Consider the following 27685-nt stretch of genomic DNA (forward strand, 5'->3'; position numbering starts at 1 on the left):
ACAATGTAGATGAAATAACTAGAAGAGAAATAAAGTGCTAAAAAGGCTCGCTTTATTAAGTAATGATGTAATGACAAATATGTAAAATTTTAGAAATATATAGCACAAGGGGGGAAAAGTTGTTTTTAAAACTAATTACAAAAAGAACCCTGGAGAGTAAAAGAAATAGTAATTTTAAAATCTAAGTGTCAGCTGATTCCTGTGTTTCCTCCATAATAGAAAAGGCTTTTGAATAGTTTGGTGAAATTAGCCTAAAAAGAGTTGCCGTGACCTAAACAGGAAGCCTGGCTGTTCCCAGCTGCGGGTGTTCTCTGAGGCTCTTCTTTGCTCCAATAGACGGGAGCGACTTTGGGCTGGATAAAAGTCAAATTCTTACCTCGTCCTTCCACTGCGGGCAGGATCAGATTGCATTTCTTTCATTATTCTCCACTCCCCAGTTTCTCCATCTGTTTAAAAGAAGAAGTAGAAAAGATAAATTTTCTCTTCGATGCATGGAAGGGAAAGCAAAATGACCTCAATTCTGCTTTGAAAAAAATTTTCTGAGAACTTTCTTCAGAGATTTTACTCGTGAGTACCTGGCAATATACTTTCTAGCCCATGGGAAATAACCTTTCTTTCTTTTTCCTGGAGGAAAAGCAGGGTGCTGAGAGGCAAAGACTTGTAGGAGAGGACCGTTGTCTATAACCCCACAATGAAAAGGACCCTTCTCTGTAAATAAACTGATTGCAATGCAAAACTAAATTCTCAGCATTTTGCATTGAATTTTAAGTGAATATATCATTTGTTTTTAAGTTGGTGAGATGTACCCTTGTTTATAATTTTAAGCTTGGATTGGCAATTCTTTACTAATTGTGTTTTTATTGGAGTTTTCTGAAGATTTTTTTAACTCAAATATTATTTAGTAGCATATAAAGAAATACAATAAGACACTGACAGTCTTATGTTTAAAGAAAGTTCTTTCACTGCCATCAATTGGTGAAGTTTAAAATAAGATATAAACAGAATTCTTGTTGTCTGTTTCATTCTAGCATTACCTAATCTCAAAATATTAAAGAAATATTTTACAAGTCTCCAAAGACAAAAGCTCATATTCTAAGATAGTAAAATAAGAATAGATAGGACTGCACTGTATAAAGTACAATTATGTAAATTAAAGCAATAGATTACATACCTAATATGATGTACTTTCGTATTCTGGTTGTTTAGAAAATGATATTAAACTTAGCTTCTGATAGTAAAGGAAAGCACATAATATAGAAATACACCACCACAGAACTATAATGAAACAAAAAATTATTTATGTAAAATACTTATTTATATGAATATTAATGAAAACTGAAAGCCAAGAGCAGTGCTGTGCAGGAAAAAAAAGAAAAGATAAGCAACAGCCACACTGTGACTCAGTGCTCTGGAAATTAGTCACAAAATGACTTTGTATGTCTGTGATAATGTAAATATACAAGGCAGAACCCAAGCAGGAAACATGCAGCCCAAAGAGTCATAGTTTATGTGCAAAAGCATAATATTTATATCAGAGGTTAAAAGTTGTGTCCAGTTTGAGATATTGCAGAGTTTTTTAACCTAGTAAAATCCTTTCATAAAAAAGTTTTAGAATTCTTTATATATATATATATATATATATATATATATATATACCTATATATATATATATATATATATATATATATACCTATATATATATAGCATTCCAGTGCATGATAATTTTAAGACATATAATCTATATTTTATCTAATCTTTAAACTGAAGGGCAAATAATCTCTGAAAATGTGTTGTTGTGTGAAATTTTAATTAGGAGCATATGGGTTAATAAAATGATACAAAGTGTCCTTAGGCATCAACAGAGATGGAATACTCTTAATATGAATACAGATACTTAACTCTGTAGATCTAAAAATATAATTTATAGATCTAAGAGTAAAACTTTAAAATATATACTTTTAACAGTTTGAACAGTTATATGGGGAAGCCCAATTTGTCTTATTCAGGTAACCATAAAGTCTTAATAGAGAGCTTTAATGATATGTCTACTATTAATAACTTGGATCCTTTCTCTATTAGGTATGCTGATTTGTGCAAGTTTTGTGTTTTTTTTTTTTTTTTTAATGGTACAGTTTTATATCTTCAAGCTTTTGTTTTATCTCTAATGACTAGATCAAAACCCCGTTGGGAAATGTGGTCTTGTTCAAATGCATTATGCCATCAGCTGATGCTTGCTTGTTCATAATTCTAGGCTTTATTTTCTTATTGACTGTACAACAACTACTTTGCCTCGAATCTTCTAATATAAACAGTACTGCTAAATTTAAAAACAATAATCTTTGAAATGGAAAATTGTTTTGTATCAAACTATAGTTTTCATAAAACAATTTACTTCTTCCTAAGAATTAATTACCTGATTTTACTTATCTACACTATTCAAATTCAAAACATAATTGGACAGATGACAATTACTAGAGGAAAAAATACCAAGATAAAAAGGCTTTATTAATTCCCAGAACACCTAGCAATCTAACCAAACAGTAGATGTACCATAGATTCTTTAGGAATGGTTGGTTTATTAAATTGAGTGTCACAAACTCTTGATACAGATTTCAACTGACATCTCTACTTAATAGAAGGGAAAAAAAATGAAAATAAGCATCGTTGCCCACAAAAGGTGGGGAGGGGGAGTAGGAGAGATAATATGAACAGGAAAGGAAGGTTTCCTGTTCAGGAAACAGGATAGAGTTTTCCAAAAAATCTTGTTTGTTGGTATAAATTTAATAAGTTCAATGATAATACTGATTAAAATTAGTTAATTTTATCAGTTTATTTTTGCTAGTAGACCAGGTCTAAGAATTGTACTGCAGACCAACTCATCTTTTCTCAATAAAGGCTGTCTTCAGCCACCCTTTTGTTGTTTACCATCTAATACATTTAACTCTGCGAATTAAAGTTGCAGAGTTGTCTTTTTAAAAACAAAAATACTTTTAATTTATTTTTATTAGTTGGAGGCTAATTACTTTACATCATTACAGTAGTTTTTGTCATACATTGAAATGAATTAGCCATGGATTTACATGTATTCCCCATCCCAGTCCCCCCTCCCACCTCCCTCTCCACCCGATCCCTCTGGGTCTTCCCAGTGCACCAGGCCCGAGCACTTGTCTCATGCACCCGAACCTGGGCTGGTGATCTGTTTCACCCTAGATAATATACATGTTTCAATGCTGTTCTCTTGAAACATCCCACCCTCGCCTTCTCCCAGAGTCCACAAGTCTGTTCTATACATCTGAGTCTCTTTTTCTGTTTTGCATATAGGGTTATCGTTACCATCTTTCTAAAGTCCATATATATGTGTTAGTATACTGTAATGGTCTTTATCTTTCTGGCTTACTTCACTCTGTATAAGTATTATATTTTTATAGAAACACTCCAGTACTATAATGATTTCTGATTGTTACCATGTGCATTTGGAGAAACCTGAATTCTAGACTTGAGGTGACTATTAAGTCCTTATTTCTGCATATTAAATCTCACCAAAATGAAGAAAGAATGCAAGCTATTCCAGAGAGTGCTCTTTCTGCTAGACCACCTCTCCTGGGCCTCAGTGAGTGCTTTCCTCATTGCTTTTCCTCAATGAGTGCTTTCTTAGTGTGATGTGTCATCTCTGGAAGCCCAATCCTCCTATTACTCTTCTCTCCCTGTCTTCACTTCTCCAAGAAGCAGATGCTTTGTAGAACCAGAACCTAGGATTCAGCTACCAATAGGCTTAGGGCAGCCTAGTCATTTCTACTTTTCTTCTTTTCAAAACGAATAAGAAAAGCATTGGATGCATGCCAAATCTGCTATATTCCTCTCTTCTGGCCTTCCTCTGGGATTCTATGTTCTTTCTTAGTTGGAACAACAAAATTTTTAAATTATTTTAAAAACAAAAGAGATCCATGTTTCATAGTAGAAGTCCCAATGCTGCAATTTTCTATCCCAAGTTGTTCTATCTGGTAGACCACTGGTCCTGGGGAGAGAGTTCTCCCTGGACTGAGTAAATATTGCATGTTATTTATTGGGTTATTTCAACATCAGGAATGTGAAACTACCCATTAGTATAGCATGATATAATGTAATATAATATAATATAATATAACATAATATATCATGATAATGTAGCATGATGGTGTTTTTCTTACTAAGCATAGACTACCATTGACCTCACACCCTCCTTGCCACCACCACCCTGCTGCAAACCTCATTTTCTCTCTCCTACTCATGTTTCTCAACAACATCTATCCCATCCTTAAGTCCTACAAAAACCCTGGTTTTTTTTAAATTTTTTTATTTTTTTATTAGTTGGAGGCTAATTACTTTACAATATTGTAGTGGTTTTTGTCATACATTGAAATGAATTAGCCATGGATTTACATGTATTCCCCATCCCGATCCCCCCTCCCACCTCCCTCTCCACCCGATCCCTCTGGGTCTTCCCAGTGCACCAGGCCTGAGCACTTGTCTCATGCATCCAACCTGGGCTGGTGATCTGTTTCACCCTAAATAATGTACATGTTTCGATGCTGTTCTCTTGAAACATCCCACCCTCGCCTTCTCCCACAGAGTCCAAAAGTCTTTTCTCTACATCTGTGTCTCTTTTTCTGTCTTGCATATAGGGTTATCGTTACCATCTTTCTTAATTCCATATATATGTGTTAGTATACTGTAATGGTCTTTATCTTTCTGGCTTACTTCACTCTGTATAATGGGCTCCAGTTTCATCCATCTCATTAGAACTGATTCAAATGAATTCTTTTTAATGGCTGAGTAATATTCCATGGTGTATATGTACCACAGCTTCCTTATCCATTCGTCTGCTGATGGGCATCTAGGTTGCTTCCATGTCCTGGCTATTGTAAACAGTGCTGCGATGAACATTGGGGTGCACGTGTCTCTTTCAGATCTAGTTTCTTCGGTGTGTATGCCCAGAAGTGGGATTGCTGGGTCATACGGCAGTTCTACTTCCAGTTTTTTAAGAAATCTCCACACTGTTCTCAATAGCAGCTGTACTAGTTTGCATTCCCACCAACAGTGTCAATTACAGGAAAAAAATTATTAAAAATTCAAACATATGGAGGCTAAACAACACGCTTCTGAATAACCAACAAATCATAGAAGAAATAAAAAAATAAATCAAAATATGCATAGAAATGAATGAAAATGAAAACACAACAATCCAAAACCTATGGGACACTGTAAAAGCAGTGCTAAGGGGAAGATACATAGCATTACAGGCCTACCTCAAGAAACAAGAAAAAAGTCAAATAAATAACCTAACTCTACACCTAAAGCAACTAGAGAAGGAAGAAATGAAGAACCCCAGGGTTAGTAGAAGGAAAGAAATCTTAAAAATTAGGGCAGAAACAAATGCAAAAGAAACTGAAGAGACCATAGCAAAAATCAACAAAGCTAAAGGCTGGTTTTTTGAAAAAATAAAATTGACAAACCATTAGCAAGACTCATTAAGAAACAAAGGGAGAAGAACCAAATTAACAAAATTAGAAATGAAAATGGAGAGATCACAACAGACAACACTGAAATACAAAGGATCATAAGAGACTACTACCAGCAGCTCTATGACAATAAAATGGACAACTTGGAAGAAATAGACAAATTCTTAGAAAAGTATAACTTTCCAAAACTGAACCAGGAAGAAATAGAAGATCTTAACAAACCCATCATAAGCAAAGAAATCAAAACTGTAATCAGAAATCTTCCAGCAAACAAAAGCCCAGGGCCAGATGGCTTCACAGCTGAATTCTACCAAAAATTTAGAGAAGAGCTAACACCTGTCTTACTCAAACTCTTCCAGAAAATTGCAGAAGAAGGTAAACTTCCAAACTCATTCTATGAGGCCACAATCACCCTAATTCCAAAACCAGACAAAGATGCCACAAAAAAAGAAAACTACAGGCCAATATCACTGATGAACATAGATGCAAAAATCCTTAACAAAATTCTAGCAAACAGAATCCAACAACATATTAAAAAAATCATACACCATGACCAAGTGGGCTTTATCCCAGGAATGCAAGGATTCTTTAATATTTGCAAATCAATCAATGTAATACACCACATTAACAAATTGAAAGATAAAAACCATATGATTATCTCAATAGATGCAGAAAAAGCCTTTGACAAAATTCAACATCCATTTATGATTAAAACTCTCCAGAAAGCAGGAATAGAAGGAACATACCTCAACATAATAAAAGCTATATATGACAAACCCACAGCAAGCATTATCCTCAATGGTGAAAAATTGAAAGCAAAAACCCATTTTTAAGTATCACTTCATTCTTTACTTTGCAAGGCTTATAAATGGAATAAATAGCAGAAATTGGGTGAGTCTCCAGAATAGTGGTGTTTGTTGCAAAATATTGGTAATATTTTTAAAGTCCTTTTAGGCATAAACTTCAGAGTATCCCAGGAAATAAAGCAAAATGTTTATATTAAAATATTATATGGTGGCTCAGATGGTAAAGAATCCACCTGCAATGCAGGAGACCTGTGTTCAACCTCTGGGTCAGGAAGATCCCCTAGAGAAGGAAATGGCAACCCACTCTAGTGGATTCTCTCTTGCCTGGAGAATCCCATGGACAGAGGAGACTTGCAGTCTATAGTCTATGGTGTCTCAAAGAGTCAGACACAACTGAGCAACTAACGCTCTACTGAGTCTTTTATGTGAAACTGATTTTAAATATATGTGACTGTAAAATGAATGAATTTCTGATTCATGCTACAGGAATGAATTTGAAATCATTATACTAAGTGAGATAAGCCAGACATAAAAAATAACAAATAATGTATAATTTTATTTACAAGCAATTTAATCTACAGTAGGCAAATTCATAGAGAAAAGAAGTAGAATAGAGGTTAACAGCATCTGGAGGAAGGAATGAATGGTGAGTTATTACTTAATGGATACAGAGTTTCTGCTTGGGGTGATGACTGCAAAAACATATAGATGTAATTAGTGCCACAAAATTGTACCCTTAAAAATACTTAAAATTGAAAAACAAGTACAAGAAAAATACTATTTTGAGTTTTTTTTCCTGTGTTTCAATTTACATAGTTTCTATCATTATGTCTTCAGATTTACTTGTCTTTTCTTCTATGTCCAATGTGTTTATAGTCCCTCCTAGTGTATTTTTCATCTCAAATATTGTTGTTTTCATCTGTGGAAATTCAGTTTGAGTCTCTATCTTCTTTCTCTATTTAACACACTCAATATTTTCTCTAGTTTCTTGAACATATCATGCAGCTAAAATTTTAGTTTAAATATTGTCTGTTAATTCTATTTTCTGTGTCATTTTGAGCCTTCTCATTATATTTTACTGCTGCTTGCATGCCTTGTAATTTTTATTTGAATGGCTAATATTATGAATCTCATCTTCTTAAGTGCTGCATATGCTGTCTACTTAATAATAATATTGAGTTTTGTTTTGAGTTGTAGTTTAACTACTTGCAAACAATCTGGTTTTTTGTTATCTCACAGTCAAGCTTTGTTAGGCATAGTCAGAGAAATGTTTACTCTATGGTTAATTTTCCCCAGTGCTGAGGGAAAAAAAAAAAAAACACAAAAAATCCTTTCTGACTACTCAGTGCAACATGAATGGAGGTTTTTGAAATTTAGGGACAAGAAATATTTGCAGCTTTACGTGTGTTTTAAGTGTTATTCTCCTTTAGCCCATTAAGGTGGTTCTTTATCCAGACTTAAGTAATACTCTCTCATGTGTGCAGCAATCGATATGAAACTGAAGACTTGAGGCCATCTGAAGATTTCTGAGTCTCTTTCTGTATTGCTCTCTAGTCTATTACTCTGCCATGAATACTCTAGCCACGGTGGCCCTTCCAGAGAATGTGCTTTCTCCTAAACTCAGGGAGACCACTGGGCAATTCCAGAGACTCCTCTCCCTGTCTCTGAATGTAGAAATTCCCTTCAGTCAGTGCGCTAGAGCAGATGGGAATGTAGGGCTGAAATCTTGTTTCCCATCCTTATGGGATCACCGCTCTTCACTTACCAATATTTAATTAGCTCAAATAATATTTAACACATTTTGACTATTATGTTTTTAAGTTGTTTTTTTAAGTTGGAGAATGGAGAAGGCAATGGCACCCCACTCCAGTACTCTTGCCTGGAAAACTCCATGGATGGAGGAGCCTGGTAGGCTGCAGTCCAAGGGGTAGCTAGGAGTCGGACACGACTGAATAACTTCACTTTCACTTTTCACTTTCATGCACTGGAGAAGGAAATGGCAACCCACTCCAGTATTCTTGCCTGGAGAATCCCAGTGACAGGGGAGCTTGGTGGGCTGCCATCTATGGGGTTGCGCAGAGTTGGACATGACTGAAGCGACGCAGCAGCAGCAGGTGGGAGGATAAATCCAATGTCAATCCATTATAGCTGGAAGTGGAAGAACAATTTTTCTTTAAATTTTTACTTTATATTGGCATATAGTTGATTTATAATGTTATGTTTAAGGTATACAACAAAGTGAATCAGTTATACATATTTCCATTCTTTTTCAGATTCTTATCCCATAAAGGTTATTAGAGAGTATTGAACAGAGTTCCTTGTGCTGTAGAGTAGGTTCTTGTTTATTATCTGTTTTCTATTTTATATATAGTAGTAACTGAGTGTCCCTGTTCAGTCATGTCTGATTCTTTGCAACCCCATGGACTATAGTCCACCAGGCTTCTCTGTCCATGGGATTTCCCAGGCAGGGATACTGTAGTGGATTGCCATTTCCTCCTCCAGGGGATCTTCCCAACCCAGGGATCAAATCTGCATCTTCTGTGGCTCTTCCATTGGCAGGTAGATTCTTTACAATTTGAGCCACAATTTGAGCCTGGGAAGATATATAGTAGTGTGTATATGTTAATCCCAACCTCCTAATTTTCTCTCTCTCCCCAAACTTTCCCCTTTAGTAACCACAAATTTGTTTTCTAAGTCTGTAAGTTTGCTTCTGTTTTGTAAATATGTTGTATCAGTTTTTTAGATTCCATATATGTGATATCATATGATGTTTTTCTTTCTGTGACTTACTTCACTCAGCATGATAATCTCTAGACCTATCCATGTTGCTGCAAATGGTAGCATTTCATTCTTTGTTATGACTAATATTGCATTATTTATGTGCACCACATCTTCTTTATCCATTCATCTGTCAAGGGACATTTAGATTGCTTCCACATCCTGGCTATTGTAAATAGCACTGCAGTGAACACTGGACTGGATGTATCTTTTCATATTATAGTTTCCTCCAGATAAATGCCCAGGAGTGGGATTGCTGGATCATATGGTCACTCTATTTTTAGTTTTCTAAGGAACCTCTATACTGATCTCCATAGTGGCTCTACCAATTTACATTCCCACCAGCACTGTAGGAGGTTTCCCCACCCTCTCCAGCATTTATTGTTTGTAGATTTTTTGATGATGGCCATTCTGACTGGCATGAGCTAATACCTCATTGTAGTTTTCATTTGTATTTCTCTAATAATTAATGTTGAGCATTTTTTCCTGTGCTTTTTGTCCATCTTCCTTAGAGAAATGTCCATTTATATTTTCTGATTGGGCTGTATATATATTTTTTTATGTTGAGCTGCATGAGCTCTTTATATATATATATATGAGCTGCATGAGCCATTTGTATATTTTGAAGATAGATCCCTTCATGGTTATATCATTTGTAAATATTTTCTCCCATTATGTGGGTTATCTTTCCATTTTGTTTACGGTTTCTTTTGCTGTGCAGTGTAGAAGAGCTTTTTTTTTTTTTAATTTAATGATACTCTAAAAAACTAAAACTGAACATAAATAGACATATCTTAAGAGCATATAAACTGTAATTCATTGATTGTCCTGAATAAGGTAAATACTTTTTGCTTGCTATATCTCAGTAACTATGCTAAATGAGTAAATATATTTACATATTTATATAATTAATAAATTCACTATTTCTAAAAAATAATTATTTCATCTCAGATAAGCAGATTATGATTTTCTGATAACAGTAGCTGTTTGGGTGGCTAATATTTTACTCTCTTATTTTAGATGACAAATTAATCCTACTAGCTTAAAACCAAATTGTCAAATTGTCACTTGCTCAACAAGCATTTCCAAAATTGAGTGCTGAGTGTTATTTACCTAGAGCTTCAAGAGTTTTGTAATAAATTAAAGATTGGCTTTACTGATAGTTTCCTGTCACAGTTTCTCACAATTATTTTTCCTCCCCTGATTCCTGGATATTTGTACTATTGAAAGTTTGGAAAGTTCACTGATGGCACAAATTAAAACTTCTTTCTTTTTATGCAAGGAAACATAGTTTCAGGCATTACTTGCTTAATTATAAACACATTGAGTTAAAAAGATAATCCCAAATGACAAACATTGCAAGCAATGTATATTTAGCATTAGAATTTGTTTTTATAATTATGCAGCAGTGTTTACATTATTCAAGTTTCTGTGCATCTTATTGGTTTTGGGTCTCTTTTAACATAGTTACTCCATCTATGAGGAAAGGAAACAGGTACCCAATAAAGCAATCATTATGGCATGTACATCCAGGCACTAATGTGGATTTATAAAAAATGAAGAGCTAAGCAATAAGCAATTTACCTTAGAAACACTCAAGCTCTTCTTTCAGCAGCAATATTTTTTCTCGAGTTTCAGAGTTTGTATGTTTTTCTCTTAAGGAATTGCTGAAGAATATGCCAGTGGAAGAAAAGTGTTTAACTAGGGAGAATTTAAATTAGCCTCAATTCACATGGCCCTGGAGAAGGAAATGGCAACCCACTCCAGTATTCTTGCCTGGGGAAACCCCATGGATGGAGGGGCCTGGTAGACTACAGTCCATGATGAGAGAGTTCTTTTTTCTATTCGTGGTACACTCTGACTGAAACTCCTTTAAATCTATTTAAATGTATTAATTACAGCCCTAAAGAAAGTAAATTTTCCTTAGATACCAGAGTTTGTCCTGCCACTACTATGTCAACCTTGCTCTCCCACCCCATCTTGCCTGCATTCCATATTACTATCTCCTTATTCAGAGTACAAAGAGATACAAGTGACCATCTATCCTTCTGAATGGAGCCTCATCTGAAAAGATATGAGTGAATGAGCATTCACGGATGGTCCTCAAAAGTGTGTGACCAACAGTATTTTTCACAGAACTAGAACAAATAATTTCACAATTTGTATGGAAATACAAAAAACCTCGAATAGCCAAAGTAATCCTGAGAAAGAAGAATGGAACTGGAGGAATCAATTTGCCTGACTTCAGACTCTACTACAAAGCCACAGTCATCAAGACAGTATGGTACTGGCACAAAGACAGAAATATAGATCAATGGAACAGAATAGAAAGCCCAGAGATAAGTCCACGAACCTATGGTCACCTTATCTTCGACAAAGGAGGCAAGGATATACAATGGAAAAAAGATAACCTCTTTAACAAGTGGTGCTGGGAAAACTGGTCAACCACCTGTAAAAGAATGAAACTAGAACACTTTCTAACACCATACACAAAAATAAACTCAAAATGGATTAAAGATCTAAATGTAAGACCAGAAACTATCAAACTCCTAGAGGAGAACATAGGCAAAACACTCTCCGACATAAATCACAGCAGGATCCTCTATGACCCACATCCCAGAATTTCAGAAATAAAAGCAAAAATAAACAAATGGGACCTAATGAAACTTAAAAGCTTTTGCACAACAAAGGATACTATAAGCAAGGTGAAAAGACAGCCCTCAGATTGGGAGAAAATAATAGCAAACGAAGCAACAGACAAAGGATTAATCTCAAAAATATACAAGCAACTCCTCCAGCTCAACTCCAGAAAAATAAATGACCCAATCAAAAAATGGGCCAAAGAACTCAACAGACATTTCTCCAAGGAAGACATACAGATGGCTAACAAACACATGAAAAGATGCTCAACATCACTCATTATCAGAGAAATGCAAATCAAAACCACAATGAGGTACCATTACACGCCAGTCAGGATGGCTGCTATCCAAAAGTCTACAAGCAATAAATGCTGGAGAGGGTGTGGAGAAAAGGGAACCCTCTTACACTGTTGGTGGGAATGCAAATTAGTACAGCCACTATGGAAAACAGTGTGGAGATTTCTTAAAAAGCTGGAAATAGAACTGCCATATGACCCAGCAATCCCACTTCTGGGCATACACACCAAGGAAACCAGATCTGAAAGAGCCACATGCACCCCAATGTTCATCGCAGCACTGTTTATAATAGCCAGGTCATGGAAGCAACCCAGATGCCCATCAGCAGATGAATGGATGAGGAAGCTGTGGTACATATACACCATGGAATATTACTCAGCCATTAAAAAGAATTCATTTGAATCAGTTCTAATGAGATGGATGAAACTGGAGCCCATTATACAGAGCGAAGTAAGCCAGAAAGATAAAGACCATTACAGTATACTAACACATATATATGGACTTTAGTAAGATGGTAACGATAACCCTATATGCAAAACAGAAAAAGAAACTCAGATGTATGGAACAGACTTGTGGACTCTGGGAGAAGGCGAGGGTGGGATGATTCAGGAGAACAGCATTGAAACATGTATATTATCTAGGGTGAAACAGATCACCAGCTCAGGTTGGGTACATGAGACAAGTGCTCGGGCCTGGTGCACTGGGAAGACCCAGAGGGATCGGGTGGAGAGGGAGGTGGGAGGGGGGACTGGGATGGGGAATACATGTAAATCCATGGCTAATTCGTGTCAATGTATAACAAAGGCTACTGTGATGGTGTGGAGTGATTGGCCTCCAACTAATAAAGGTTAAAAAAAAAAAAAAAAAGAAACAACAGAAGCTTGTTTGTGAGCCTGAGACAGAGCTAGCAAGGGATCAGAGGTAAAAGGTGAGGCCTGCAGGTACGTGGGGTCCTGCAGGTCTGGTTGAGCAAGCAGGATGACATTCTCAGGCCCACAGGGAGCCCCGGGGGTTCTGAGCCCAGGACTGGCATTTCCTGATCTGTTTAAAAGAGGATGGAGCTAATGTATAAATGTTATCAGCTGGATATTTTGTTCTCAATCTTCAGTTGTAACTCGTCTGAAGTTATAGTAAAAGCTATTTTTAAAATGATAAAAAAAAAAAAAAAAAGTGTGTGAGAAAATACCTGAGCCATGTGTATTTGTTCCCTAGAAAGAATCAATAGTTTTCCTCAGATCCCTCAGGATCTTACACATAATGATGAAAATTGCATCTGAACATGATTAAATATTCAAGGAAACCAGTATATAGCATTAGGGTCAAAAAGAGTGTCAAGTAATAATATATCCTGAAGAAGGCAAGATAAAGATTTCAAAGGCAGATAAACTTGACATAGGATGAATGAGGCTGGGGGAGAGATGCCTGAGTTATCCTATGGATAAGAAACTTTTGAGAAAAGAGCTTTTTTGAAAAGCCTAGGAGGAGATTAAATTTAGAGCCTCACTTCAATCATTACCCTTGAGTCAGTCACTCAGTCGTGTCCAACTCTTTGTGATCCCATGGACTGCAGCACACCGGGCTTCCCTGTCCAACACCAACTCCCAGAATTTGCTCAAATTCATGTCCATCAAGTTCGGTCATCACCGGCATCCATCTACCCATCTCATCCTCTGTCATCCCCTTCTCCTCCTGTCTTCAGTCTTTCCCAGGATCAGGGTCTTTTCAAACGAGTCAGTTCTTTGCATCAGGTGGCCAAAGTATTGAAGCTTCAACTTTAGCATCAGTCCTTCCAATGAAGATTCAGGACTGATCTCCTTTAGGAAGGACTGGTTTGATCTCCCTGCAGTCCAAGGGACTCTCAAGGGTCTTCAACACCACAGTTCAAAAGCATCAATTACAATTCAAAATTACACTTGAATAAGCAGTTTCAAATTTTAGCATCTTTCAAGCTGAGCATTAACTGTATACCTTTTTAATGTTTTCTTTGACATGTACACTGCTGTGTTTGTTGGTGCACTGGGTCTTCATTGCTGCATGCAGACTTTGTCTCGTTGAGAGTGGGGGCTGTTCTCTAGTTGTGGTGCATGGGCTTCTCATTGCAGTGGCTTTTCTTTTAGTGGAGTGCAGGCTTTAGTAGTTGCAGCACACTGGTTCAGTAGTTTCAACTTGATGGCTCTCGGGCATGTGAGCTCTAGAGTAAAGGCTCAGTAGCTGTGATGCTCAAGTTTAGTTGCTCTGCAGCATATATGATCTCTCCTGACCAGCACTGTGTCCTGTGCTGTGAGTGAACCTGTGTCCCCAGCACTGGCAGAAGGATTCTTATCCACTACACCATCAGGAAAGTCCTAACTGTATACTTTTCATATATTAGATCTTTTGCAGGATAAAAAAAAAGTGTACGGTGTGATAAATTTTAGTATTTTATAAATCAACCTAATTATTAGGATTGAAGGTAATGTAGTACAAAATTAAAACTCTGGTCTTCATTGTAAGACAATTACAGTCAGTGAAATTAACTAGCCTTCTAACAAGAACATACAATTGGATTCCTGGTTATGTTTTGGTAGAATTTTGATAGGAGAAAATGGAATGGCAATTTAGAGAAACTAGCTGATTTTTATAAAAATATAAAATAATGAACATTCAATGTGGGGAACCAAGAGAAAAAATAACTCTTTATAGGATGCTATAAGTAAAAAATGAAGTAGCACCAGTTTCCTTTCATTCTCTTGAGTCCATAGTTCATTCTTTCATAGGTCTGACATTTCAGTCTGAATAGAAGTGCTGAAGATCAACATGTTAATGGTTCCTGGAAGACTGTGACTCAGCTTCCTGGAGCCCCCCACTCCTTTACAATGATGATTCAGAAAGTTGAACTCAGGATGTCATCTTAACACATGGCTGTGGTCACCAACAGCTGCAATACCAGTCTTGAACTAAGCTCAGTTATTTTTCATTAGAGCACAATCAGAAATTCTCAGGTTTTTCACATTAGATTTATTTCACTCACAGTTGCACTCACTGAAGAGGGAGAGAATTGATCATTATTGGCTCAACATGTTTATTGCACTTAAGTATAAAACTTTAGCTGATATTTGGAGTCATAACACTTTCACAGTCAGACACAAAGTTACCTGATAATTTATCTGAAACTAAAATGTTATAAATATCTGGCCTCAGGTATTTTAAGTGTAAATTTTGCTTCTCTTTCCCTCAAGGAAGTGATAGTATGAGAATATTTTGTGGGAAATTCCCATACATGGACTAACATGTTGCTCTCCTTTTCTTATAATACAACTGATACTATCAAAAGCAGATAGTTGAGAAGTTTCCAATATATTTGTCTGAGCAGAGAAAATCTAGGATTGCAACTGACTTTAAGAGGAAATGAGGAAGCAGACTTTACTTTATCTATTCATCTTTAAAATTTGAAAAAGGTAATATCAACTTGAATTGTATGAGCTATGAATCAAGGTCTTAATTAAAACCCTGTTAGGAAGGTCTCAACTGTCTTTCTATGTCTTTCCAAAATACATATACCTCCTGCTTAAGATGTTACAGTTCAGTCGCTCAGTAGTGTCTGACTCTTTGCGACCACATGAACTGCAGTACACCAGGCTTCCCTGTCCATCAGCAACTCCCAGAGTCCACCCAAACCCATGTCCATTGAGTCGGTGATGCTATCCAACCATCTTATCCTCTGTCGTCCCCTTCTCCCCCTGCCTTCAATCTTTCCCAGCATCAAGGTCTTTTCCAATGAGTCAGTTCTTCACATCAGGTGGCCAAAGTATTGGGGTTTCAGCTTCAGCATCCATCCTTCTAATGAATACACTCAGCATTCATTAATAGATTAATTATGATTAATTATGTAATCAAGAGATTGATTGACTGATGGACATATAAGAGAAACAGTGGTCCTGAAATACCATTTTCTTTTTTTTAGTTTTAAATTAATTTATTTATTTTAATTGGAGGCTAATTACTTTAAAACATTGCAGTAATTTCTGCCATACATTGACATAAATGAGTCATGGGTGTACGTGTGTTCCCCATCCTGACCCTCCTTCCCCCTCACTCCCCTTTCCATCCCTCAGGGTTGTCCCAGTGCACCAGCCCTGAGCATACTGTTTCATGAATCAAACTTGAACTGGTGATCTATTTCACATATGGTAATATACAAGCTAGTCTCTCAAATCATCCCACCCTCACCTTCTCCCATAGAGTCCAAAAGTCTGTTCTTTATATCCGTATCTCTTTTGCTGTCTCGCATATAAGGTCATCATTACCACCTTTCTAAATTCCATATATATGCATTAATATACTATATTGGTGTTTTACTTTCTGACTTACTTCACACTGTATAGTAGACTCCAGTTTCATCCACCTCATTAGAACTGATTCAAATGTGTGTTTTTTTAATAGCTGAGTAATATTCCACTGTGTATATGTACCACCACTTTCTTATCCATTCATCTGATGACAGATGTCTAGGTTTCTTCCATGTCCTGGCTATTATAAACAGTGCTTCAACGAACATTGGGGTACACGTGTCTCTTTCAATTCTGGTTTCCTCCATGTGTATGCCCAGCAGTGGGATTGCTGGGTCATATGGCATTTCTGCTTCCAGTTTTTTAAGGAATCTCCACACTGTTCTCCATAGTGGCTGTACTAGCTTGCATTCGCACCAACAGTGTAAGAGGGTTCCCTTTTCTCCACAGCCTCTCCAGTATTTATTGTTTGTAGACTTTTTGATAGCAACCATTCTGACTGGCGTGTAATGGTACTTCATTGTGGTTTTGATTTGCATTTCTCTGATAATGAGTGATATTGAGCATCTTTCATGTATTTGTTAGACATCTTTCTTCTTTGAAGAAATGTCTGTTTAGTTCTTTGGCCCATTTTTTGATTGGGTCAATTATTTTCCTGTTATTGATCTGCACGAGCTGCTTATACATTTTTTATATTAATTCTTTGTCAGTTGCTTCATTTCCTATTATTTTCTCCCATTCTGAAGGCTGTCTTTTCATCTTGCTTATGGTTTCTTCCATTGTGCAAAAGCTTTTAAGTTTAATTAGGTGCCATTTGTCTATTTTTGCTTTTATTTCCTTGACTCTGGAAGGTGGGTCATAGAGGATTCTGCTGTGATTTATGCCAGAGAGTGTTTTGTCTATGTTTTCCACTAGAAGTTTTGTAGTTTCTGGTCTTACATTTAGATCTTTAATCCATTTTGAGTTTATTTTTGTGTATGGTGTTAGAAAGTGTTCTAGTTTCATTCTGTTACAAGCGGTTGACCAGTTTTCCCAGCACCACTTGTTAAAGAGATTGTCTTTTTTTTCCATTGTATGTTGTTGCCTCCTTTGTCAAAGATAAGGTGTCCATAGATGTGTGGATTTATCTCTGGGCTTTTTATTTCCATTTATTTCCATTCACTTATTTCCATCAATCTATATTTCTGTCTTTGGGCCAGGACCATACTGTCTTGATGACTGTAGCTTTGTAGTATAGTATGAAGTCAGGCAGGTTGATTCCTCTAGCTCCAGTCTTCTTTCTCAAGATTGCTTTGGCTATTTGAGTGTTTTTTTGTTGTTGTTGCTGTTGGGATTTTTTTTTTATTTCCATACAAATTGTGAAATTATTTGTTCTAGTTCTGTGAAAAATATCATCGTTAGCTTGACAGGGATTGCATTGAATCTGTAGATTGCTTTGGGTAATATACTCATTTTCACTATACTGATTCTTCCAATCCATGAACATGGTATATTTCTCCATCTATTTGTGTCACCTCTGATTTCTTTCACCAGTGTTTTATAGTTTTCTATATATAAGTCTTTTGTTTCTTTAGATAGATTTATTCCTAAGTATTTTATTCCTTTTTGTCACAGTGGTGAATGAAATTGTTTCCTTAATTTCTTTCTGTTTTCTCATTGTTAGTGTATAGGAATGCAAGGGATTTCTGTGTGTTAATTTTATAACCTGTAACTCTACTGTATTCATTGATTAGCTCTAGTAATTTTCTGGTGTTGTCTTTAGGGTTTTCTATGTAGAGGATCATATCATCTGCAAACAGTGAGAGTTTACTTCTTCTTTACCAATCTGGATTCCTTTTATTTCTTTTTCTTCTTTGATTGCTGTGGCTAAAACTTCCAAAACTATGTTAAATAGTAGTGGTGAGAGTGGGCACCCTTGTCCTATTCCTGACTTTAGGGGAAATGCTTTCAATTTTTCACCATTGAGGATAATGTTTGTTGTGGGTTTATCATACATGGCTTTTATTATGTTGAGGTATATTCCTTCCATGCTTGCTTTCTGGAGTGTTTTTATCATAAATGGATGTTGAATTTTGTCAAAGGTTTTCACTGCATCTATTGAGATAATCATATGGTTTTTATCTTTCAATTTATTAATGTGGTGTATCACATTGATTGATTTGTGAATATTGAAGAACCCTTGCATCCCTGTGATAAAGCCCTCTTGGTCATGATATATGATCTTTTTAATATGTCGTTGGATTCTGTTTGCTAGAATTTTGTTGAGGATTTTTCCATCTATGTTCATCAGTGATATTGGCCTGTAGTTTTCTTTTTTGTGGCATCTTTGTCTGGTTTTGGTGAAATATCATTTTCTTATCCTACTGAATAACAAATGCCTAGAAAAGCAGAAACAAATGGTAGAAAAATAGAAGTAGCCAAAGGTCTTACTGTGTAATGTTCTTTCTTATTATTGACAGTAATGATAATAGAGAAAGACATAGTAACTATATTCACAACTTTTCTTTCTTCTCTCACACCAAAATTCATTGTATTTCTTTGTATTTTTCTCCCCTTTCATTTGGAGTTACTGGTATTAGTAGTTGATCAGAATTGAATTCTCAGAAATCTCCAGTTTGGTTTAGACATATAATACCATGTTGTTTATCTATCTATTTATTTATATTCCCACTTAAAGTAAAGAAATAAAAACAGCATACTATGAAGTTCTTTGCTGTTAAGTAAACTGGATTAGGGGGATTCCCTGATAGCTCAGTTGATAAATAATCCCCTGCAATGCAGGAGACCCCAGTTTGATTCCTGGGTCAGGAAGATCTGCTGGAGAAGGGATAAGCTACCCATTCCAGCATTCTTGGGCTTCCCTGGTGGCTCAGCTGGTAAAGAATCCGTCTGCAATGTGGGAAACCTGTGTTCGATCACTGGGTTGGGAAGATCCCCTGGAGAAGGGAAAGGCCATCCACTCCAGTATTCTGGCCTAGAGAATTCCATCCATGGGGTTGCAAAGAGTCAGACACGGCTGAGCGACTTTCACTTTGGGAAGCTGGATTAAATTAAGAGTCCCTGTGATGAGAAAAGATGAATTAATTCAAAGAAATGAATGCCTCCTTCTCTTGACAAAATGTGTTATAACATTTTTTATAATTTTTATATTTTGGCTATTGGGTTTTCATTGCTATGCAGGCTTTTCTCTCATTTCAGGGAGCAGAGGCCACTCTTTGGTGTGGCGCATGGTCTTCTCATTGCGGTGGCTTCTCTGTTGCAGAGTTCAGGCTCTAGGCTCACAGGCTTCAGTAACCACAGCACAGGGGCTCAGTAGCTGTGCTTCTCGGGCTCTAGAGCAAAGGCGCAATAGTTGTGGCACAGGGACTCAATTGCTCTGTGGCATGTGGGATCTTCCCAGATCAGTGATAGAACCCATGTCTCATGCTTTAGCAGGAGAATTCTCTACCACTGAACCATCAGGGAAGCCTTATCTTGCAAATTTAACAGTTTATCTAGACAGAGTAACTTCCCACGTTTGTTCCTAAAGAGTTTTAATAGATATGGGCAACAATATATGGAAAATCTTTGACATTATTTCTTTTATTATGTATTTTTATTTTACTTTACTTTATTCTTTATATTTTATAGTAAAATATTCACTACTTTTTTTGGAATTGACTTACAATTTTCATAAATATTTTTACATGTATACATTTCCCCTATTCTTAACTTTAGGGCTTCCCAGGTAGCACTGGTGGTAAAGAACCCACCTGCCAATGTAAGAGATGCTGGCTCAATCCCTGGATCAGGAAGGTCCCCTAGAGGAGGCCATTGGAACCCACTCCAGTGTTCTTGCCTGGAGAATTCCATGGACATTGGAGCCTGGGGGCTATAGTCCATAGGGTTGCAAAGAGTCTAACACAACTGAAGCAATTTAGCAGGCACATTCTTAACTTTATCTCTGTACTCTCTTGCTCTCTCTTATTTCTTCTCAATTTTCCTTTTCTACATCCAGATCTCCACTCTTTTCTCTAGACTAGTAATAAGAATTCATATTCCCTGTTGCCATTTAGAGGGAGATTATTTTCCCTCTTAAAAATATAAACATAAAATTAAAATATAATAATAATTGGTGAGTTCCTTGACTGAATTTACTTACAGGACTTTGGTCCAGAACAGAGACTAAAAATCCCCTACTCTGATTTGATGAATTGCTAATTTCTAGAGAATGTAAATAATCTGAAATTCACTTCAGGGGAAAAAATGAAAATATTTGTGAAAATAGTGGGTCTTACTTGGGCTTCCCTGCTGGCTCAGATGGTAAAGAATCTACTTCTGATACAGGAGACCCAGGTTCAATCCCTGGATTGGGAAGATCCCCTAAAGAATAAATGGCAACCCACTCCAGTTTTCTTGCCTGTAGAATTCCATGGCCAGAGGATCCTGGCAGGCTATAGTCCAGAGTATTGCAAAAAGTCAGACATGATTGAAGGACTAATACTTGACTTGGGTCTTTCTTAGGCTTGCATTTGCCCTTTTGGGGGGCTGGTCAGAATTCCTGTGTTTGAGTTGAAGCTCTGCCAATATGAAAATGAAATACTTGGGGGTGGAAATTAGTTTCTGGGATTCTGATTCCTCATTAAAAAAAAAAAAAAAAAGAAAAAGCATATTTCAGATACGTATCCTTGTATTTTATTTTATCTCTAGCCACATATAATTCTGTGACCTTGCCTTTCATTTCAGCTTTTTAAAATTTTTAAAAATAAATTTAGTATACATATGTTGTATGCTGTTTGGTCACTAGCATGAAGATATTCACATTTTTCTCCTGGCATTACTATTTCTTTTCCCTGTTTTTGTTGTTGTTGTTTTAATTTTAGTTCTCATAGTGTTATAATTGACAAGAAACTAGGCCTCCACAATAAACAGCTTTTAACATATCATTCTTAGAGGAAATTTCCCTGGTTTATAAAATCATGCCTAACAAACACTTCATTATCCAAAAGAGAGAAACAGGCTTTTTTATCAGTGAAATTGTTACTCTCTGAAATGAAGATAAATGTTATGATCTGGCCTATTAGCTAACATTAAGGAATCTCACATTGAGCAACTCTCCAGAATTACAACTTCCTGTAATGAGTCAAATCCAACGGATGTTTCCTAAAGGATTGGTCAATCTTTTAGTAAATATGATTAGCATCAATAATCTGCAACTATTTAGGGAAGCTTGCTTTTTTGTTGTTTTGGTTGTATTTTATTTTGTTTCCAATATTAATTTACTTAGCATGTTCAGAATGTTTTGCTTCATTGTTTTCCATATTTTATCATTAGGTTGCATATGTTTTTAAGATATAATCTGAAAATCTGACTCTTATATATGAAACATCAAGCATTATTTTAATGACAAAACAATTTTAATGCTAAGTAAAGGGGATTCTGGCCTGAGCATTATAGTAATGAAATAATGATGTTATTTTCCCATCTTCCAAGCATCCTCCAATCAGAAACACTGTAAAAATAAAAATTGGTAAATAGCCAGTTTGTGAAAGCAGGAACAGCAAAATAATTGTCAGGTTACATTTGGCTGCCAGAAGGAAAAATTCATAGCATGAGTAGCTTAAAAATGAGGTCATTTATTAGTTCACATTATACAAAGGACAGAGGATGCTTCAAGATTTGTTAATTCTAAACAGATCTAAGTGCTTTCCATCATTTTTTTTTTTCCCCATCATTAACAGCAGGTCATCTCTATCTTGGGATCATTCACCTCTACATTACAAGGTGGTTGCTCCAGTCATAGGCATCATATACAGACAAAACAAGGGATAGGCACCATGCATCTGTCCCATATGGCTCCTTTTAGAACAAAGGTCTTTTTCAAAAGTTCCCCAGCCCTGGAAGATAGCATGCTTCCTCTCTCATCTCAGTGGTCAGAGACTTTTCATACAGAAATATCTAAACCAATGAGTATAAGGGAAATGGAATGACCGTGATTAATGTGGGTTGTGTGTGTATGTACGCTCAGTCGCTTAATCATGTCCGACTCTTTGTGACACCATGGATTATAGCCCACTAGGCTCTTCTGTCCATGGGTTTTCACCAGCAAGAATACCAGAATTGGTTGCATTTCCTTCTCCAGGAAATCGTCCCTACCCATAGATTGAATCTATCTCTTGCATCTCCTACAATGGCAGATGGATTTTTTAACATTAGTGCCACGTGGAAGCCTGTGTGGGTTAATGAAGAGTTGATTATTTATAAATTTAGTTCTTAGGTGGGCATAGGCTATCCTTCCCTGAGAACTAGACTTATGAATATATACATCTTACTATCAAGGAAAAGTGGCAGAGAACAGTTGTTGCATAAGTAAATTAGATGACTGAAACATCTTACAACATTAGGGGAAAAAAAGACAAAAATATGTCCATAATCTCACTAACCTAATTTCCCTTATTGAAGCATATTTTTCTGTTTAAACACCAATTTTTGCTTAGTTGATTTCAATGTATACATATATTTTTGTATACAGCATTTAAAATTCATATTAACCATTATTAATCCCTACTTCATCTTCTAGTCATTATCATTACTAACTTAACTTTGTGTAGTATTACATCTGGTAGCTGGATGTGCTGCTGTCTCTGATAATTGTCATAATGTTGCATATCTACAATGTTTAAAAATATAATATTATTTCCTATTCTAAAAAAATCTTGATTGTGCATTTAGTCATTTTCTTATTTTTAAATTCCCAAGTGTGATAGTACTACTTTAAAGTATCATGTACAGTTTTTAACAAAGAATGTATCACATTTAGGAAAAATTATTAGTTGATGATTAAATAACAAGCCACTTATATACTTCCTCTTGACAACACTCCTCAAAGTTCTACCTTTTTTGTACTTTTGTTACTTTGCTGTTTGGCTTTTGTCCTTTTCCTCTGTCCAATTGATAAAATACAACTCTGAATCCTTCAAAAGCCTAATTTCTGAATCTAGAAGGAAGTGGCATTGAATTTTGAAGACACCAATTACTATGAATTCATAGTTTGGGATTCTAGCCGCTCATAGTCCCTTAAGATTTTCAATATGCCATTTCATTTTACCTAGAGAAAACATCAAACCCTCACGTTTTTGAAAAGTCTACCATTTTTGATATTTTGAACAGAAAATCTCAACCTCTTCTTCACATAGAAAATTGAATCACAGCAAGAAAACCTTCAGCTTTCTGTCTGCTCTTCAACAACTTTATCACAAAACATATGTACACACACAGACACATGAAAATGTATCCTGATTTTCTCCCCACCAAGAAAATCTCATTTTAATAGAAGGTCCTCTTTTCTTCAGGCCAGGGTTAGACCTTCTTCCCTTGTGTCCAGGATCTCATTGTCTGTTTACAATTTTCTTTTTAGCTTTTGTCTCTGCCTCTCTAGTGGCAGAAATTTATTAAACTATGTCTTCCACAAAAGTTTCCCTTCAAACACCCTCTCTCACTTTTCAGCATAGATTTATAAAATTGTATCTTTAATTGTTGTTTTCACAGCCTATGTTCCAATTTCTTCCTCAGGTTACCAGCTTTTATTTTGCAGTGTTGCAAAGGTAAAGACAATACCATGTTACTAAACCCATGCATGTTTTATTCTTTAACTCTTGTACTTGAACCCTCTGTGTTCTAGACATTGTCAACTTGTGACAATTTTAAGTACTCACTTCCTTAGCATCTGTGTCACTACAGCTTCCCACATTTCCTTTTGCTTCCCCAGCTATTTCTTAATCTTCTCAGACCTATTTCCCTCATCCTTGCTCTCCACAGTCAACTTATAGGGTGTTCCTTCCCAGTCCTCACACTCACCTCATTGAGTCATTTTAAGGATTATGTGAATTAATGTTTGTAAAAGCTCTTAGAAAAACACCTGCTTCATATCAAATGCTACGTAAGTGCTTATTAATCACATCAATTGTGTGCACTCCAGAAGTAATTATTTCTATATTGTTTCTCACATTTATGTCTCCATGGAGATATCTACCATGAGCTCCATGGCTACATGTTGACCATCTTATTTCGTGGCTCCAATGAATGTCTCAGAAATATTTAAAATGCTTCTGCTCTGGATGAAAATATTTATTTAAATATATTATAATTAGTAATACATAGTCATAGTAAAATTTTGCCTAAGATTCCTACTATTTTAGTAACACCAAGTAGAATGCTTACTTTTAAATTTTTATTGAGATATACTTTACATATGACATTGTGCAAATTTAAAGTGCATGATGTGTTGATTTGATGTATTTATATATTGCAATATGATTATCACCATAGCATTGACTAACACCTTTATCATGTCACATGATTATCATTTCTCTCTTGTGGTGGGAACAATTAAGATCTCTTCTCTTAGCAACTTTGATATTTACAATCACTATGTTGTACATTAGATCTCCAACTTATTTATCTACTGGCTGAAAGTTTGCACCCTTAAATAACATCTCCCCTATTTACCCATCCCACAGCCTCTACTAACCACCATAAAGTACCTACTTTAGATTTATACAGATTTATCACTTAGATGAAAACCAAATTGTATATTTTTCCTAGAGTGTATCAAACACAAATTAAATGTACCATTTCTGGATGGTTTTACTGTCAAAATTTTTATATATTTTTCTCATTGAAAGATGGAAAAAAATAAAACTTCTAGGTACCTGAAACTTATAAGCTTATTGTAGTCTTGAAGTTCTAAGACTATACGGTAGATATTTTTGAATGGAAAAATTAAATTGGTATCATAAAATTATAATTAAATCATTACCTATACACATAAAAAATTCTGTGAATACATTTACTTTACAGTTATTCACATTTTTCAATATTAATAAATATAAGACATTGACAATTTTGTCAATTATGGTGATAAAATATATCACATTTTAATTATGTGTCATAAATAAAGATTCATTTAGATGAAGTAAACAACACATATAATAAGACCTCAAGGGCACAACTGGAATTCCCTGATAGACTATGGAATACTTAGGAGAACATACAGTCCTGAGCTAGGGCAGAGACTGGTATGCAAACAACTAAGATCACCACTTCAGCCCCTCTAATGAACTTTTGTTATTTGACCTTTTCTGGAAGTCTACGCCACACCTCTCTCTATAGACCAGTAAATCATCTGACTCTGTATAGGTATCTACCCCATGGCAAGTCAGCAGTGATCAGATGCTAATGTGTCTTTTTTATTATCCATTGACTAGGAATTTGGAAAGCAGACAATATGAGTAGAGAATATGGGCAGCTTTTTTAGAATTAAGGGTGGAAAAAAGAAGAAATAATTAGCTGAATACTTACTGTCATCTTGAACAGAGGTTAAGTTGTAATTGAAGTTCATTATGTTCCCTTTCATTCATACAGTTTCAATTAATTTTAGTTTGTTTTAAATTTCTCCAGTGAGTTTTTACTTTAATTTTTGCAGAATCCTTAATTCATTGATTTGTTCCATAAACATTTATTGAGCTCCTATTAGTTACCAGAAAGAATGGATATAATGCTACATTTAAGGACAGAGAAAACAGATAGTAAGCAAATAAATATATAATATGTTACATAGGGGAAAATGCAGTCATTAAAAAAAAAGGGAATATAATGGGGCTGTCTCAAGTGTTCAAGGCAAGATTATGTGAAGATATCACTTGAGCAGAGATTTTATACAAAATCAACATACCTATAGATTTATGAGACTGAGTCAGAGCATCATTCCAGGGGTGGAGAGGTAAGGAAATCCTATGATAGGTATACACCACAGAATTTCCTCTCTGCTGAGGTTGGAAGTATCTCTACATCCTTTTCTATAGTAGTAATCATAACTTCTCATTATCCTGAAATCTTACAGAAATGCTACATCTTAGTTTTCAGGCCCCTAGTGTAATTTAATAAACTGTATTATGCAAAATTATGAAAAAATTCAATCTTAACACTCTCAGTAATTTCATAGTTAGCCCACAAAACTGACTGGCTGAGGGAACATTATTCTCTAATTTCAAATTACAAGGAACATATGATTTGAGATTACAGTTGAGGAATGAAGCAGAGAGGGGATTAGGCAAGGCAGTGAGGGTCTGTTTTACCTGCCAAGTCTTTCCTTCTGAACTTTGATACTTTCTTCCTAAAAGGGATTATAGAGGGCAGTTTGCCCAAAACACATATCCCTTCTTTGTAAATAACAACAAAGATCCAACAAAACATATAATTTGGGAGAACTGGGTACTAAGCATCCTTCTTATGTAGGAATGTCGCAGGTCACAGCCAGTACTGTCTCAGTCTTCATTTTTAAACAGCAAGAAATAGAACATGGTAGCCTGTACTTAACCCTATATGCAAAACAGAAAAAGAGACTCAGATGTATAGAACAGACTTGTGGACTCTGGGAGAAGGTGAGGGTGGGATGTTTCAAGAGAACAGCATTGAAACATGTATATTATCTAGGGTGAAACAGATCACCAGCCCAGGTTGGGTGCATGAGACAAGTGCTCGGGCCTGGTGCACTGGGAAGACCCAGAGGGATCGGGTGGAGAGGGAGGTGGGAGGGGGGACCAGGATGGGGAATACATGTAAATCCATGGCTAATTCATTTCAATGTATGACAAAAACTACTGTAATGATGTAAAGTAATTAGCCTCCAATTAATAAAAATAAATGGAAAAAAAAAAAAAAAACAAACTCCAGGGCTGCTGTATCTCTTCCCACAGTCTAATGGCAAAAGGGAAGTTACCCTTTCTCTGAAACAGATTTACTCACCATATTTAAAGATACTTAAGAAACTAGGAGGACTCCTGCTATGAACTGAATCATGTTCCTCCCACCTCAAATTCATATGTTGAAACCGTAATACCCAATATTATTATATTTGAAAAGAGGACTCTTAGGGGATGGTGGTGATGGTGGTTTAGTCACTAAGTCATGTCTGTCTCTCGTGGCCCCATGGACTGTAGCTCACCAAGCTACTCTGTCCATGGGATTTCCAAGGAAAGAACTCTGGATGGGTTGCCATTTCCTTCTCCATTTTATGAGATAATTAATTTTAAATTGAGATCATGAGAGTGGTGTCCTAATCTGATAGAATTGATGACTATATAAGAAGAAACAGAGAGCTATTTCTCTCTCTACATACACACACAGAGGAAAACCATGTAAGGACATAGAAGGCAGTTTCTGCAAGCTGAGGAGAGAGCTCTCCCCAAGAACCTGATCCTACCAATGCCTTGGTCTTGGACTTACCAGCCTCCAGAGCTGTGAGAAATTTGTTTCTGTTGCTGAAGTGGTCTATTGGGTTGGTTAAAAAGCTCGTTTGTGTTTTACCATAAAATGTTATGGAAAAATATGAATGAATATTTTGGCCAACTGAGTAACTA

General features: G+C 36.0%; 1 protein-coding gene across 1 annotated transcript in view; it reads left to right on the forward strand.

Annotated features, from left to right (window-relative positions):
* Positions 1-284: 284 nt before the first annotated feature.
* The window catches only part of TFPI (tissue factor pathway inhibitor), an 84650-nt gene continuing 57249 nt past the window's right edge, over positions 285-27685 (forward strand). Inside the window, exon 1 of the mRNA XM_070475892.1 lies at positions 285-567. The gene's annotated coding sequence lies outside the window, so the exon portion shown is untranslated. The remainder of the gene's footprint in view (positions 568-27685) is intronic.

The sequence above is a fragment of the Odocoileus virginianus genome, chromosome 13 (genome assembly GCF_023699985.2).
Source record: "Odocoileus virginianus isolate 20LAN1187 ecotype Illinois chromosome 13, Ovbor_1.2, whole genome shotgun sequence".
Taxonomy (NCBI): Eukaryota; Metazoa; Chordata; class Mammalia; order Artiodactyla; family Cervidae; genus Odocoileus; species Odocoileus virginianus.